The following is a 15,805-nucleotide window of genomic DNA, read 5'->3' on the forward strand; positions in this document are numbered from 1 at the left end:
GCAGTGCCAGGCCCAGTATATCATGGTATACTGCATGCACTAGTGATAGCTAGCTGTGGGTCCAGCACATGAGCACAGACTCAGTGTGGAAACTCTCGCAGAAACTTCCGGTCCCGGAAGTCTATCTTCGGCCAGCAACTACTTTTTGAAGATCCAGGTAACAACGCGCCGAACCAACACACATTCCAGACCTTACCCGGTTACCGTCCACAATGTTACAAAAAACATTCTTCATCGAAGCAAGAATCCATGTCTTTGTCGAAGAGTAACGCTGGACTTTCACCGGACATTGACCATTGTGTAAGACCAGCTAACTAGCAGCCAACGCTGATGGCTGGCTCGCCGCGATGCCGTTCTTGGGATTGGGAGGAAGCTGGGCTTTCTCCAGATGAGCTTTTGGCGGAGTCCCCTGATGATAGTGACGTCGTCGAGTTGGAAACGGCAGATCCTGCCGCGATAGCGAGGAAGCGGTCTTTTCAGAAAACAGCTATTACCAAGTCTGAAAATGTTTCCAAAACTTGAGGACGTGAGTAGCTCATCGACAGAGCACTGAAGTGGCCATTAGTGCCGAAACACGGGTGCGGGAGTTCCCAGATGAGCCGCTCAAAAGCGACTGTAGCAAGTTAGTGTGCCTGGCATGCCATACAACGTTGTCAGGGAAGAAGATTATAATCATGTACATGTCCCATATTGCTACCGCGAGACACAAACAAGGAAAGTCCCATTTGGAGAGGGAAACTCAGAGGCAGAAGATGGTCAAGGAGTCCTTCTTGGCGTATCGGAAACGACTTGGGAAGGCTCTAGCTGGCACCGGTCTTACTGAGGCCGTTAGTTCAGCCGAGTCTCTGCGGCGGATCCAGATTGTGCGTTCTATGTTGCAAGCAGGAATCCCACTCGCAACAGACCATCTCGGCGTTCCGTGTGGCCCCAACGGGCCTGTCTCCCTAACCGAGTTCTCCCCTGTAACTCCATCGGACGTTCAACGTCTCCTTCAGCAGGTAGATGCTCGCAAAGCTACGGGAATTGACGGCATACCGGGTTCGCTATTGCGGCAGTGTTCCGATTTATTGGCATACTCTTTAGCAGTACTGTTTTGCACTTCCCTCCGTACTGGCACGGTTCCTTTGGCGTTCAAGCTGGCGACCGTTGTACCGCTTTACAAGACCGGGGACCCATCAGTCCCCACCAATTATCGCCCTGTTTCCCTCCTTCCAGTTGTCTCAAAGCTGTTGGAGAGAGTGGTGCAGCGTCAGCTAGTTCGCCATCTAGACTTGAGTAATGCCCTACCTGATTCTCAGTTTGCTTTCAGGAAGAAGTGCTCCACTGAGGATGCCCTCTGTGTTCTCACGGACAGCTTGCAGAAGGCGAAGGACAGTGGTCTGGTAACTGGGCTGTGCCTCCTCGACATGTCCAAGGCTTTTGACAAAGTCCGGCATGGTATCCTCATCCAAGACCTTTTTGACGTTGGTATCTCTGGTGTCGCCCTGAAGTGGTTCGCGAATTACCTGACAGATCGCAGGCAGCAAGTTACAGTCGCTTCGGCCACAAGTCGTGCTCTTGACTGCACCTGTGGTGTGCCCCAAGGCTCCGTCTTGGGGCCTGTTCTCTTTAACGTCTACACCCGTGATGTGAAATCGGTCTCATCGCCAATACCCAGCGTGCAATTCGCAGACGACATTGCTCTGTATGATTCAAAAGCTTCCGCTGGGGAAGTCTCCAAATCCGTCTCTTCAGCTGTCACTGATCTCGCCATATGGCTTAAGTCACGCGGCCTAATTTTAAATGCCTCCAAAAGCCAGGTAATGACTATCTCACCGCAACATGCCGGGCCTGAGGTCTCTATCGTGTGCTGCGATACTTCTCTACCGATAGTGAAGTCTGCGCGGTATCTTGGTGTCTTTCTTGACAACCGCCTGAGTTGGGATGTACACGTCAGCACCATAGTGACCAAAGTTGCCAGGAAGATACGCGCCTTGTGGCGAGCCCGTCGATGCCTCTCCCGCAGCTCGCGCAAAGTATATGTAAAGGCTATTGTCATACCGGATATGATATATGGTGCCTGCAGCTTCTCTGCAGCCCTCCGCGTGACCCAACTTCAGCGTCTGCAAGCCATGCAAAATCGGGCGATCCGATGCATTGATGGCAGCCCGCCATGTTCCGCGATGCAGCCCCTCCTGGCTGCCAACTCGATTTACCGCGTCACTGAACTTTTCAAGCAAAAGCTCCTGATCTTCATCTGGCGTTGTCTAAATGACTCCACTAGCCTTGCTCTAGCCCAGCTTCTCAAACCAGCAGCATGCAGCGGCAGAAGTACGCGCCATCAGCATGCCAATGGTCTGCTCAGCCAGCCAGCTCGCAGTCGGTGTGGCCAAACGAGATTCGCCACCGCAGGAGCATTGCTGTGGAACAGTTTGCCTAGAGAGGTGCGCACCGTATCCAGATTGCAAGATTTTAAGCTAGCCTGCCTTCCTTATGTATGCCTGAAATAGGTTGTGTTTCGTCAGGTTTTGACATGTTCTTTTCTTCTCAGTATTCTCGCTCGCATAGTACTCCACTTCTATGATAATATTGCCTATGCTGTTGCTCATTAGGATTTTGGCAAATTCTATCCTTCGCTCTCATATAACTGGGCCAGGAACCCGTTTGAACTTGCGAAGTAAAATTTAAAAACAAACAAACAAAAACAGTTCTACTGCCTTGCAGGCCAGGTAACATACATTCTATCCGTGCATAAATTGCATTGATGACTTGTTATCTCCTCTTTGTGCCGCCTCAATATGACTGTATGTGTTTGTACCTAGCGTACATGTTTACCTGACTGTATGTGTTTGTGCCTAGCGTACATGTTTACCTGACTGTATGTGGTGTTTGTGCCTAGCGTACATGTTTACCTGACTGTATGTGTTTGTGCCTAGCGTACATGTTTACCTGACTGTATGTGTTTGTGCCTAGCGTACATGTTTACCTGACTGTATGTGTTTGTGCCTAGCGTACATGTTTACCTGACTGTATGTGTTTGTACCTAGCGTACATGTTTACCTGACTGTATGTGTTTGTACCTAGCGTACATGTTTACCTGATATTGTATTATGTTTACCATAGCACGGGTGCAATATTATAGCGTTTTTCTTAGCCCAATACCGCAAGGTTCAGGTGCTTATATTCCATCCGGCGGAGCATTATCAGCATTATTTGGAGCATTATATGGCTTTTTGTGGAGCATTACTGAGAGCATTATATTCCATATTACCTAGCATTATCCGCCAACACCTACCGGGGGGGGGGCACTATTCAAGAGAGGGCTTTATTATTCACTGGCTGTTGGAGACTAGGGCACTATTCGAGATAGGGTACTATTCAAGAGAGGGCTCTAATCGCGCGAGTACGGTACATGTGTACAGTGTAGCGTTGGCACCCTAGTAACTAATACTTACACAGCTGCAGCGTTGTTGTTGTTGTTTATTTTACTTCGCAGATTCTAACGGGCAAGTTGCCCAATAACAAGAAAGCGAAGGCAAAGAAAATAATACTAATAAAAGAAATAACCGGGGGCAGCAGAAAATGAATAATAGCTTTAAGAACTCAGATGGTGAGCCAAGGAACAAATTTCCATGTTACAAATAATCGCTTTTAAAAGTAAAAAGAAAAGAGCGGGTGGTACAGCAGACTTTCTATTCTGAATTCCCTGAACGAAGCAGAGACATTAGCTGCGTGTCTTTCAATGTATTGGTCACGAGTGTTACACCGCACCGCACTCCGCACTTGCAACTCTTATTAGTACTGTGCTGCTTGCAGGTGCATGACATGCATAGGAACTAGTCTCACTGCATTCAATGTTTCATATTGACCTTAGAAATACATGTACACTCTACTTTGACTGTAGACCTTTTGCAGCACTTTCAACCGCCTTTCATTTACGCCCATTGCTCACCTCGCATTCAGCTTCTTCTTCTGCATAGAATCAAAATTAAAATAGCATTCCTTGTGCAGTGACCCATTCTGCTGCCCACACATCTACTTTGACCTTTCTTCTTCTCTCTGCTGAGCTTTGCCGTGACCATTGCTGTTGCAGCTAGGGTCCAGCGGATAATGCTCCGAAAATGTTCATATAATGCTAACCATAATGCTCCAAAAACTGCCTTATAATGCTGATTATAATGCTTCAGCAAGGGATATAATGCTCTTGGTTTGGGACAAAAATGGAAGAAAGTCTGCACATTGTCAAACTTCCAGGAAATTATGCATATCGTCGATCTGCATCTGAAGCTGCCACCTTATCTCTCACGAGCTTCACCACTTCTTAGCACTATAAAACATGATCACTTCTCCATTGATTGCTCTCCATTCCAACTTTGATGCAGGGTTGTGGAAGAATAGTCGGTGTATCAAATCTTTCCCCTAATTATCCATGTAGTGAGAGATGAAACCATTATTGCAGGTAGTCATTCATTGTTGGGATGAAGTTAATCTTGGCAAATAGTATTCCTGCCTGCAGACAAGCTGTCACTGCGTCCATTCTCTGAATAATGTCTTCGTCTGAAACACCAGACATGAGGCCAGCTCCTGAGATCCGATCTCAGATGGAGAGCCCTCCCATTTGCGGAAATCCTGAAAACACGTGGTCAAAATCTATTTTTTCCACTCTACATCCTTTGCTTGTGCTCTCATCTCCTCCTTGAGATGGTGTGTAGACGTATGGCTTGCCACAATACTCTTCCTTTCTGATAGTGATAGCATTTGACCGTAGGCCTGGCATTACTACCGTCCAGGCGTCCACAACTAACTGAACGTGCTTCGTCAGGAAAGTAAGACAGGCGCTGCTGAGCAATCGACTTGGTACTAAGTCCATGAAAAATTGTAGTTCTTTTCGAGCCTCCTGAGCTGGACTCGGCAAAGGCAGTTCTTTTGGAACGAGGTATTTCTGTTTATAGCCGCTCCTTCATCCTGGTCCAAATTTAGCAATGCATCAGTGTCTACTTCAGTATCGCTAGAGATGCTATCGCCAGAGCCTCTGGCACAACTAGAAAACTCTTCTTCGTCTGTTTGGTATTCACTTCGCGTATGTCTCCTCCATAGCTCTCCATTATTCTAAAAGTAAAAGAAACCTCATAAATAATTTCTCCGGATTTGTGTCACTTGAACTGCCTCGGCCTCGGTTGGGCATGCTTCACAAATGGCTTGTATACATTCACCTGACCACATCGCTACAATCATAACGTTTTTATGTAGCAATAGACTTATAGTTACTCAATCTGCGGACAGCATGTAGCAATAGTTATGTAACGTTAGTGCTAAAGGTGTTACGTGTCTACACAATCATAAAGTCAAGCGCCGGTACAATGCATACATAGTGCTCAAATGCCCGGAATGGGCGGAGCGTAGTACGCAAGAGGTACACAAAAGGAGTAAAATATGGCTGTTTCGTTGTTACTCAGAGTTTTATGGCAAAAACCAATCATCAGACAACATCTCATGATCATGATTGTAGCCGATTGTTGCCAAAAACCTGGGATTTCCACTATGAAACTCGTTATGCCGCTCAAACCTCACATAATGCTCGTTTTGTTCCTTTCCAATGCTCCATAATGCTCTGATGCTCGGATAGTCGTATAATGCCGAATATAATGCCGGCATTATCCGCTGGACCCTAGTTGCAGCACTTACATGTATGCTGTCTGCCTATAAAAGCTGCTGTTCACAATTCTCTTCTCTTCAGTTAGAAACTTCATTTAGAAATGCCAGTTAGAAATGTCAGTTTAGAGTTAGAGTTAGAGTTAATGTTTACAATGTAGTCTTCAGTTTAGTTCAGTTATACCGGTAATAAACAACAGTGTCGACAACAGTGTGTTCACTGAGACCCGAGTGCATTTGCCTCCGAGAGTGAGACTGCGGCCTGCTACACAGTCATGTACTTGTAGGTAGTACTAGTACTACAGTTGCGCTCGGTGAAATCCGGCCCGAAGTGCATAACTGGCGCCCAGTACTGATGCGGCCCTTGACGCCCTCAAAGTTGTACAAGTGCTAGTGTGCACTAGGCCTAGCCCAAATTTGCCGGCAATTCTTCCAGCAAAATATCGAAATTTCCCACGAAAAGAAATTGCCAGCAAATTCCGAGCAAAATATCGAATTTACAGAGGATCCGGGTGTGTTTTGGCAATTCTATTCTACTTTCTTTGGTTTCATTGGGCCAACGTCGTGCTGAAATAGCTCGTGCAGGTTGTCAGGGGTACATAAATTTGAAATCATGCTACAAAATCCCGGTTAAATCCGTAATACTGACACCATTTTCAGTTTTGCTTTCCTCATCAGAGTCACCATCCACTTTTACCAAAGTAGACGGTTCATTTGAAGCTATTTTTGCCACAAAGCAGGAGCAAAATGGAGCAAAATATCGGAAACGAAAGGCAATGCCAAGCAAAATATGGAAAGTGCTTGGGCAAAATTTGCTGGCAAAATATCGAAGCGCCCCGAGCAAATTTGGGCTAGGCCTAGTGTGCACGTGTGCCGTATGAACTGTGCATGATTGTGCTGTACTCATACGCATGCATGCTTACACCAAAGTGTAAAAAACCGCGCCAAACAAAGACAAGTGTACCATTCATTTCAGCTCAGCAGAAGTAAAGAAGACGGAGATTGTTTCGAAGCAGTTTATTTCATACACAGAACAGCAGGGCTTCAATATTTTGTGTGGCCACCGTCAGCTTCGATTAGGGCTTCAACACGACGTGACATTGACTCCACGTATGGGGAAACCGTGTCAGGATCCAATGAGTCCCACTCCAGGTGCAGCATTCTCGCAGCGATGTGGAATTATTCTCTTCTTGAGAAGAGCCCACACATTCTCGATTGGATTCATGTCCGGCGAGCAGGGAGGTTGAAACAGGATGTTGGGTACTCCGCTATCGAGAAGATCCTGCTGTGCTTGAGTGAAGTGAATGAAAGAAATTTTGAACTGTTTTTAGCATGCAACACGTGCACTCCGAACTTTTACACGAGGTGCGTGCAGTTGAGTTCATACACACAAATCACCAGTGATGTAATTTTTTTTTTAACTTGGTAAACCGGCCTCTTGTACGGGCAGAATTTAGTAACACAGTGATACAATAAAAACAAGTACCAGTAGTTACATACATGGACCATACGAGAAAAAGCAATGATGACGAGGCATAAACAAGTGTCTAGTGCTGTATGGCAGCTTCCGAGACAGCGAGTCGAGCGGATGACTCAGCCACCTCCGGGTGCGAATACAGCCGTCGTGCACCACGCAGGCAAGCCACGCCTGCACGGAGAAGGGCGAAGCTGAACCTGCAGCGGATCCATGCCATCACTGCAGAGTATGGCTCACCAGATTTGTCGGAGACCATTGCAGCTATTCTCTTGAGGAGAGCGGCAGCAGCTCGACCAGTACCACCAGTTGCAGCGAAAACCACAGGGATGAAGGTTCCACGCTCGACCTCCTTGACGCGCTGTTCGTATCGCCTCCGTTTTTCACGTTCATGACGCTGGTAGCAAGCGGTGATGGAAGAGGATCGATTTGAGGGAGCAAAGGGGTTGAAAACCCGAATATCGAGAAAGACTCTCTCAAACCGACCTCCCCAAACACCACTCGCCGCAACATCAAGTCGAGCCTGGTCTTCTGTGGAGGCAGTCTTGTAGCGGAGCTGCTCACCAGAGAGCGGTTGTAAGTGTGGCTCGATAGCGACACTATTGGCGACACGTTTCAATAGCGAGGCAGTGATGTCCCGCACCTCATTGTGTCGAAGTGACGGGAAACCTCCGGTGCTGCATGTCAGGGCATGGGCTACTGTGAAGCTGGCTCCACAGACACAGGTTGACGGTAAGCGAGAAGGCCGCCAGCCATAGCGCAGTGCCAAACCATCGCGGAACTCGCTTTTGGATAGCACAAATCCATGACGGGATAGCGGACGACAAGTAAGCCAGCTGGAGGCGCCAGGCTCACTTGCCAACTGAATTGTGTGCTGCAAAGTGGGCGATGCGTCGGCAGCGAAGCCACGGATGTCGGTCTTCGCTTTCTGGCGGTGATCTGCACGCTGTGACGCTTTGGCTGAGGCAACGCTGGCAAGAGCTTCCGTCACACTGAAGTCTTGGTCGAGGATGTTGGTGATGTAATGGGACCTGGCTTCGCGGCGCCGGCTTTGCACTTCGGGCCGGATTTCACCGAGCGCAACTGTAGTACTGGTCAATAATGCACTCCTAGATCCTCCCGACAACAGCCCACGTGACGTAGATCTACTCGTTGACTGATCCTCCGTGCTCAAAAGCGAAGGACTACAAAAAAAAGTAAGGCCGATTCCACACTACGCCAAATCCTGTCTAAAAAGCCACTTTTCAGGCACTTTTCAGGCAAGTTGCCATGGCGATCACTTTGAGAAGCGCGCGAAAGTGAAAAGTGCTTGTTGTCTACAAAGCAACACCAGGACCCTCTTTCAAGGCAACTTTTTAGCTTTTCAGGACACTTTTCTGACTTTTCTTCGAAGCTTCAGCCTTTCGATCTTTTTCCGAATTTGTTTCCTGTTGTATCTTTCAGTTGTGGTGAGTTGTGAGCTGTCAACAATGCCTAGGGTCATGTTTAGCCAGGAGCTTGAGGGCAAGCTGATCGAGCTTTGGAACGGACATTTGAGGCGACCTCCGGGCGGTACAGTTCGCAGGAGCTACGCGGAGAAGGAGATCGCCATCAAGCTGAATTTGTTTGCTGAACAGCTCGGGGAGGAAGCACTCTATACTGCGTCGATCGTCCATTCCAAAATCGACAACATGAAAACGAAGGCGAAAGGACTGTACGAGACATACACAAAGAAAACTGCCACCGGAATGCCTGTTGGCGAGGTTGACGAAGATTCGACGTATGATCTCGAATCCGCCTACACAGCGTGGTCAAATTTCAAGATTTGGCACACAAAAATGGGTGATATTCCAGGATTTGGGCCAACAAAGAGCCTCTCCAGCACCGCTGTTGCTAGATCGAGCACAGGAAAGCCTCACTGCAGTCAAGCCCAGACTCCTCCAACGCCATCCACCTCTCGAATGCCTGATGGAGTACGTCTTGTGAGTGTTTTCCGAGGAAATGCTAGTCCTTCACCAGTTTCAGTAGAGGAGATGAGCTTGGCAAGTGGACCTGCAAAGACAACTGGTGCAGCTCGCACCGAGGGCGGTAGTAGTAATAGTAGTAGTAGGAGTAGTAGTAGTAGTAGTACCAGTGAAACATACCAGTGTGAGGAACAACTGAGCAACGTCACTGTACCAAGCTGTACAAACACCAGTTCTGCCGCTCGTGGTCAGCCAGGTATGACATCCTCCGTAACTCCTACCAGGAAGGCTGTAGGGCGTCCTGTGATGAGCTTCAGGTCAGCCATTGGTGGTGACGACGATGATGATTCTGACGAAGACGAGGCAAGGCGCCTTGATATGCTGTTGTATGGAACTGCTAAATCCACCCCAACAACACCAGACGCAGGTAGGAGCTTGTCAGCTTCTGCAGTCGATGACGCGTATGTGCCAGGGACTCATGGCAAGAGATCTGCTGCAGCTTCCGTTGACCTGGGAGATGAGGAAGTGTATGTCGAGGATTCCACTGACATTGCTACAGAGGGCCAACAAGCTGGAGCGAAAAAGAAAGCGAAGAAGAGGAACCAGAGCACACAGGGCCTCCAGGAAACAGGGTTGCTAATGGTCCAGGCCTTTGGTGAAACGCAAAGAGACCTTCAGCGAAACCAGCAGGAGTTTACAGCTGCGATAATTCAACAGCAGCAGGAAGCTATGCATACCCTGGTGCAGAACCAAAGCGAACAGCAGCAGAGGACCACGCAAGCCCTTATTCAGAGCCAAATGGCTTTCCAAGCCAAGCTCTTTGGAGATATGATGTCGCGTGACAAAAAGAATGATTGAACGGGACTAGAGGGACAGTGTCGCCAGTCCCAATACTCTTCTGTTTCTGGCACAATTTTTTTCATGTAGACACAGTGTTTTTTTCAATTTCTCTCCTGTGTTCGTGTTTTGGATGCAGTGCTTCTAATTTTCCCGTTCTGTTCTCTGCGACACTACTCCGGACTGTTTGGATAACTATCCTCTGTTTTCCAGTGTACTATAGCCACTCTATTGTTTTTACGTGTGACGTGTTCTATCCCGTAGTACTATGCTTTCAATGTCCGGTGTATTGCTAGTCTCAGTACACCAGGAATGTCAAATGGTGTGCGTGTGCGCGCATGCGTGTGTGTGTGTGTGCATGCATGACAAAGCGAGTGCGTGTGGGTGATTTGATAAGTCTCCAGCTCTATTCTATATCATTCACGCTGGAACTGCTGCTGCTGCATAGCCCCAAGTCTGAAAACTTGGCAACTTCACGCCTGCACCTGACTCTTGCGCTATGATACGCGTCGCGTATGATACCCCTCAGAATTTCCCACCTTGCTCCCCCTTATGTTCTGGCTGCCCGTGTTGGACCCATCAGTTGCCTGATGATTGTAGTAATACGTGAAACTCAGAGTCGTAACAAAGCTTCCAATCTCTCTCTTGTGTAGTCTCAGTACACGCATCCAAGTATCGCATGCAGTGTAGGGTCTGTGCCATAGAAGGGGAAGGGTTAATGATACGCAGAGTGCAAGTGTTGCGGTGCAGGAATTCATGAGTAAATGGCACGGCAAGCGGGATGCGGTTTGGTGTACACGTACACACATTAGGTCAATACTACTATCACGCTAGTGAAAGTAGGAAGGAGAAGCCCGGAGACACAGGCAATTCAATGTTCAGAGATAGAGTTCACACTACACAGGCTACCAAGACGGATTGTGAGCTAGACATTGTTGGAGGAAAGGAGATATGAATACCAAAGCCCATAGCTCTTTGGCCAACGTAGTGGTTGATATTCAGTTTAAATTACGGAGATAGGTGCCAAGGGCATCCCGCATTTGCCCAGCTGGAGAGTGCTGCATGGGAACTAGGGGATGAGGTGCATAGTCCTGGACAATAGGCAGGTAACCTCTCTTTCTGCGCTCGATGATGTTATGGAGACTGCAGCATAGGAGAACAGCTTTGCTCATGAAAGTTGGGTCATTGGAGTTGGAATGTGACACAACTGTGAACCGTCCCTTGAGGCGACCAAATGCACACTCGACAATACGGCGCGCCCGGATTTGTGCAAAGTTGAAACTTGATTGCTGCGGAGTCAAGTTGTCCCCGGCATGAATTTTCATGAGATACGGGCTCAAGGTGAAAGCACTATCACCGATCAAAAATGGTCGAATGTATTTGTTGCCAGCTCTCCAAACAGCTCTGTTCAGCCAGATGCCCTGCTCCACTTTGGTCTTCAGCTCACTCTTGTTGTACACAGCCGCATCTCCGAGTTTACCGGGAGTTCCGACATCAACAAATGTAAAGCATCCTTGATGGTCGACACAGGCAAAAACGATAATGGCAGAGTGCTGCTTATAACACCAGTAAGTGTCACCATGAATCTCTGGCTTCACGATTCTCACAAAGGTACCATCAACCGCACCTCCACACATTGGTAAATTTGACAATTGCTCAAATCCGCGCATCACTTTCGACAGCTGATTTCCTTGAGGAAACGATATGCTATCTCTGGTGACCTCTCCAACAAGAGCTTCCACAACATCATGCACAATGCACGAAGCAGTACTGACACCCACATGGAACAATGCAGCCAATTCATTATACGTTTCGGAGTGGCACAAGTAGTAGAGGGCAATGGCCAGACGTTTGCTACTGGGAATAGTGCGGCGCAGGTGAGTGGATTGCCTCTCAAACAAATGGCCGTATCGCTGTAGAATAAAACAGAATGTCCGCTGCTCCATCCTGAAGTTCGCAATCCATGCTGCCTTCCACCATCTCTTGGACTTCTGTTTTGTGTTCTCCCAGGTGCCAAGCACTTCCTTCTCCCAAAATCCTGCCGCCAAACCAAGTTCATTTTCCGGATGAGCTGTCCACAGTCGTCGCTCAACAGAAATGTTTTCATTCAACATCATGAATAGAAGAACGACAAAGAAAGAGGACGCAGATGCAGGCTCGAGGCAATCAAACAAAACATTGTTTGTCATTTCCATGGACTGCCGAGGAAAAAAATAATTTGGTTGTGTCTGGAGAATATCAATGTCGGACGTATACCCGATAGCTAGCTCGTACAAACGACGACGCCGGCGACCAGAGGCCGATCGGACTGGACCACTCATACTGAGACAAAACTCAACTACATCTACAAGCAGTAGATCTACGTGAACAACATTATTTTCTTCTTCTTCAAATACTAGTTTCGACAAGATGCTTTTGAATTATTTATTTCGTACACAAGCCGGAAAAGTGATCTTCCATTCTGTTACCAGGGTAACTATAACCTTCAAAGCAAAGTCCCGTGATCGACACTTGCAGGTGTGAATGCAGCTTCACTTTATAAGCCACTTCATGCCTTCAAGGCAAAGCCACTTTCGGCGTAGTGTGGAATCGGCCTAAAAGATAAAAAATCGTTTCGTTTCACGTGTCAGGACATCCGCGGACTCGCTAGCGCTACCTAGTCGTGGTACCTAGTCTGTACTGTAGTCCTTTCATGATCACGACAACATTCATCAAGCAATCCTTTCACGCCACATGGCTGGATAGTATAGCGCGTACATGCAAACATGATTGAAGACTTGCAAAATACTTTAAAAAATATTGTAAAAATAATTTTTTTACAAGTCCAGGTGCTTGCTAGGCGCTATATCATAATTATGCGCTAGGCCTATCTAGGTGAGCGCTGACTCTGTGCCTGATGGCAGCTGACTTTATTTTCTGAGAAACACTACTGAAGTGTCATTGTAGTAAAAAGTAACAATGAATGGCGATAGCGTTATAGGAAGGATCGCTACCCTAACGTGAAGGAAAGGCCTTGCGCGGCTGCTCTACGAAGTCTTGAAGAAAGACTAAAAAGAAGGTTGCTGGACGAACAACTCGCTGGTGGCGGAAAACTTGGCCTCCAACGATGGTGTTTGGTGAATCATCAAGCATAATGTCTTGTAGCAGTGTTCACCGAGGAAGGAGAACGCTCTAGCCGCTGCTGTTGTCCGTTTCATCCACGTTGAGCGTTAGCTGCACCGCGCCTATTGTATTCCATGGAGACACATTAGGATTCTGGGCGATTGTGGAGCCACAATTTACTTCACACAGCGTTGTATTGTCCACGAGCGCAAACTTCATTATCAGCAGTAACTGTTACTCTTCATCCTACATGTAGATTTTGAGTATACACGGCCTTGTCACGACAGCGACAGCTCTACAGAGTGTTCAAGTGAGAAACAATTGTTGGTGGACGACCAAATCGCTGGTTCCGAAAAACGCGGCCTGCACCGATGGTGTTTGGTGGATCATCAAACAGGGTGTCCAGCAGTGTTCACCGAGGAAGGAGAATGCACTCGCCACCACTGTCGACCGATTCATGCAAGTGGGCGTTAGCTGTGCCGCGCCTGTTGTGCTTTAGTATTCCATGGACGCACACTAACGTTCTCAGCGATTGTGGAGCCACAACTTATCTTCACGCAGCGTTGCACTGTCCAAGAGCACAAACGCCAGCAGTGACCCATCACCATACATGTAGATTTGGATTATACACACCATGCGCCAATGGGCCTTGGCACAACAGCGGCAGCTCTACTTGGTGTTCAAGTGAGACACATTTGTTTCGACTGCTCGACCGAAAACCATACAATCTTGACCATGGGCATGGTATTTAGGCCCAGCAGTAGCCCTTTCGAATTTGTCGAAATTGTGCACACATCCAAATTACTTACCTAGCATATTTTTTTATTATTTTCAAAGTGGGCAGGGTGTATTTTTCTTCCGTTTGGGTGTATAACTAGTCCGCTGTGCTCCGCGTACTGTGCAAATGAGTGCATATTGCATACAATAGAATTTTGTTGTATTTTTATCGCCAGCATTGCCTAATGACCGCAGACAGAGAAAACGTGCTATCTAGTCATGGGAATCTTGGGAGATTGAACGAAATGACATGTTGCCACTTGCTTGGTAATTGTGCTCCATCGTACATGAGTACAACATCGCTATTCGCGGGAGTATGTTATTAGCAAGAGTAGATACACAAGAGTGTGCAACTCCGGGATGGGTTGGCCCGCGCGGAATTTTTTTGTTGACGTAATCTTTTCGACGACGCATGCGCTGCGAGTCTTTCGGAAAGTAAGTCCTCGTGCACTTGGCCGGGCTTTACATTATAAGGTTTGTGCCCAGCACGTGCTCTCACACTGCTCTGTGCTCTGCGGCAAAATGCACGTTTTCCTGAAAAAAGGTGGCATCAGCAAAAAATTCGGGGTATCTGCAGATAGTGCAGAAGAGATCCGGAGTTGCACACTCTTGTTTATCTACTCTTGTTATTACGGTGAGCTTGAAGTATGTAGTGAAATGGTCACTGGGTGTAAAGTCATGTGTGGTTATTCATTAGTTGTTGTTTTAACCTAGATTGTTATTTACCAGGCTGACTCTATCTTCAAGGAATTTTTTTAAACTGAACTTTGTAGACGAGGCACTATACATCCAAGTTCTGATGAGAAGAAAATGTTTGTTTTAGAGTTTGTACAACATGTGACCCACCACCAATGGTACTGAAATCATGGCACTGTTACAGTATTGAAGTGAAAATGAAATTCTGAAAGCGCAAACTTAAAATTACGTTTTGTAATAATTGTGTATGTACATGACATTGTATAAGTGACTGGAATTTCGAAAAGAAGAAACTTGATCAAAATATGTTATATCACTAAAATAGTCTATAAAAAATAAAATAAAATAAAATAGTCATCATGGATTTCTAACATTAAAAGTTGGACGGGTCTTCCCTTGCATGCTCTCTCTCTCATGCAGCACACGATAGAGTTGGATTCAGAGACATCATTCACAATTCTCTCGCTGATTAATGCCTCTACGATCACCTTGTGATTATGAGTTATACATACATACATACATACAAAATAGTCTAACCTACTCGGTATACCTCGGCATAATGAAAATATTCCAATATATGCTTTCATAAAATTCAAAAGAAAAGTTTCAAGTATCTGCATGACTATAAGTAGTAATTCTGCAACGGGCAAAGTAACCTGGTGTGGTCCTCTACAATTAGCTGTCTTTACTGTCTAACCTACTAGAATATTTCATTTTTTTACGGGAAACCACGAACCTCCAGAACAGAATACTGCATGATAGAGGTGGTTGCAGACGCAACTGTGGTGGTGAAACTGGAGCATCTCTGCCGACCTGAGGTCTCGGCTTCAGCGACACTTCAGTGCACCAAAAACTTGGGAGGAGTAGGGACAAGGGGTGGGGAGGGGGGAGTATATTTATATAGAGGAAGGAAATATTTAGTGGGGTAGTCATCAAGCATAACATAATGCTGCTACAATTTGGTAAATATGACTAAGAAAGAACGGATTTGATGAACAGCATAGCCAGTCAGTAATATAGAGAACACACCACGGAGAGAGAGAGAGAGAGAGAGAGAGAGAGAGAGAGAGAGAGAGAGAGAGAGAGAGAGAGAGAGAGAAAGAGAGAGAGAGGAGGGAGAGAGAGAGAGAGAGAGAGAGAGAGAGAGAGAAGAGAGAGAGAGAGAGAGAGAGAGAGAGAGAGAGAGAGAGAGAGAGAGAGAGAGAGAGAGAGAGAGGGGGGGGGGAGAGAGAGAGAGAGAGAGAGAGAGAGAGAGAGAGAGAGAGAGAGAGGGGGGGGAGGGAGAGAGAGAGAGGGAGAGAGAGAGAGAGAGAGAGAGAGAGAGAGAGAGAGAGAGAGAGAGAGA

General features: G+C 47.0%; 1 protein-coding gene across 1 annotated transcript in view; it reads right to left on the reverse strand.

The window, feature by feature from the left end:
• The window catches only part of LOC135822816 (uncharacterized), a 109,177-nt gene that overhangs the window by 71,300 nt on the left and 22,072 nt on the right, over positions 1–15,805 (reverse strand). The gene's annotated exons all lie outside the window — the stretch shown is intronic.

This window comes from Sycon ciliatum, chromosome 8, assembly GCF_964019385.1.
Source record: "Sycon ciliatum chromosome 8, ocSycCili1.1, whole genome shotgun sequence".
NCBI classification, from domain to species: domain Eukaryota; kingdom Metazoa; phylum Porifera; class Calcarea; order Leucosolenida; family Sycettidae; genus Sycon; species Sycon ciliatum.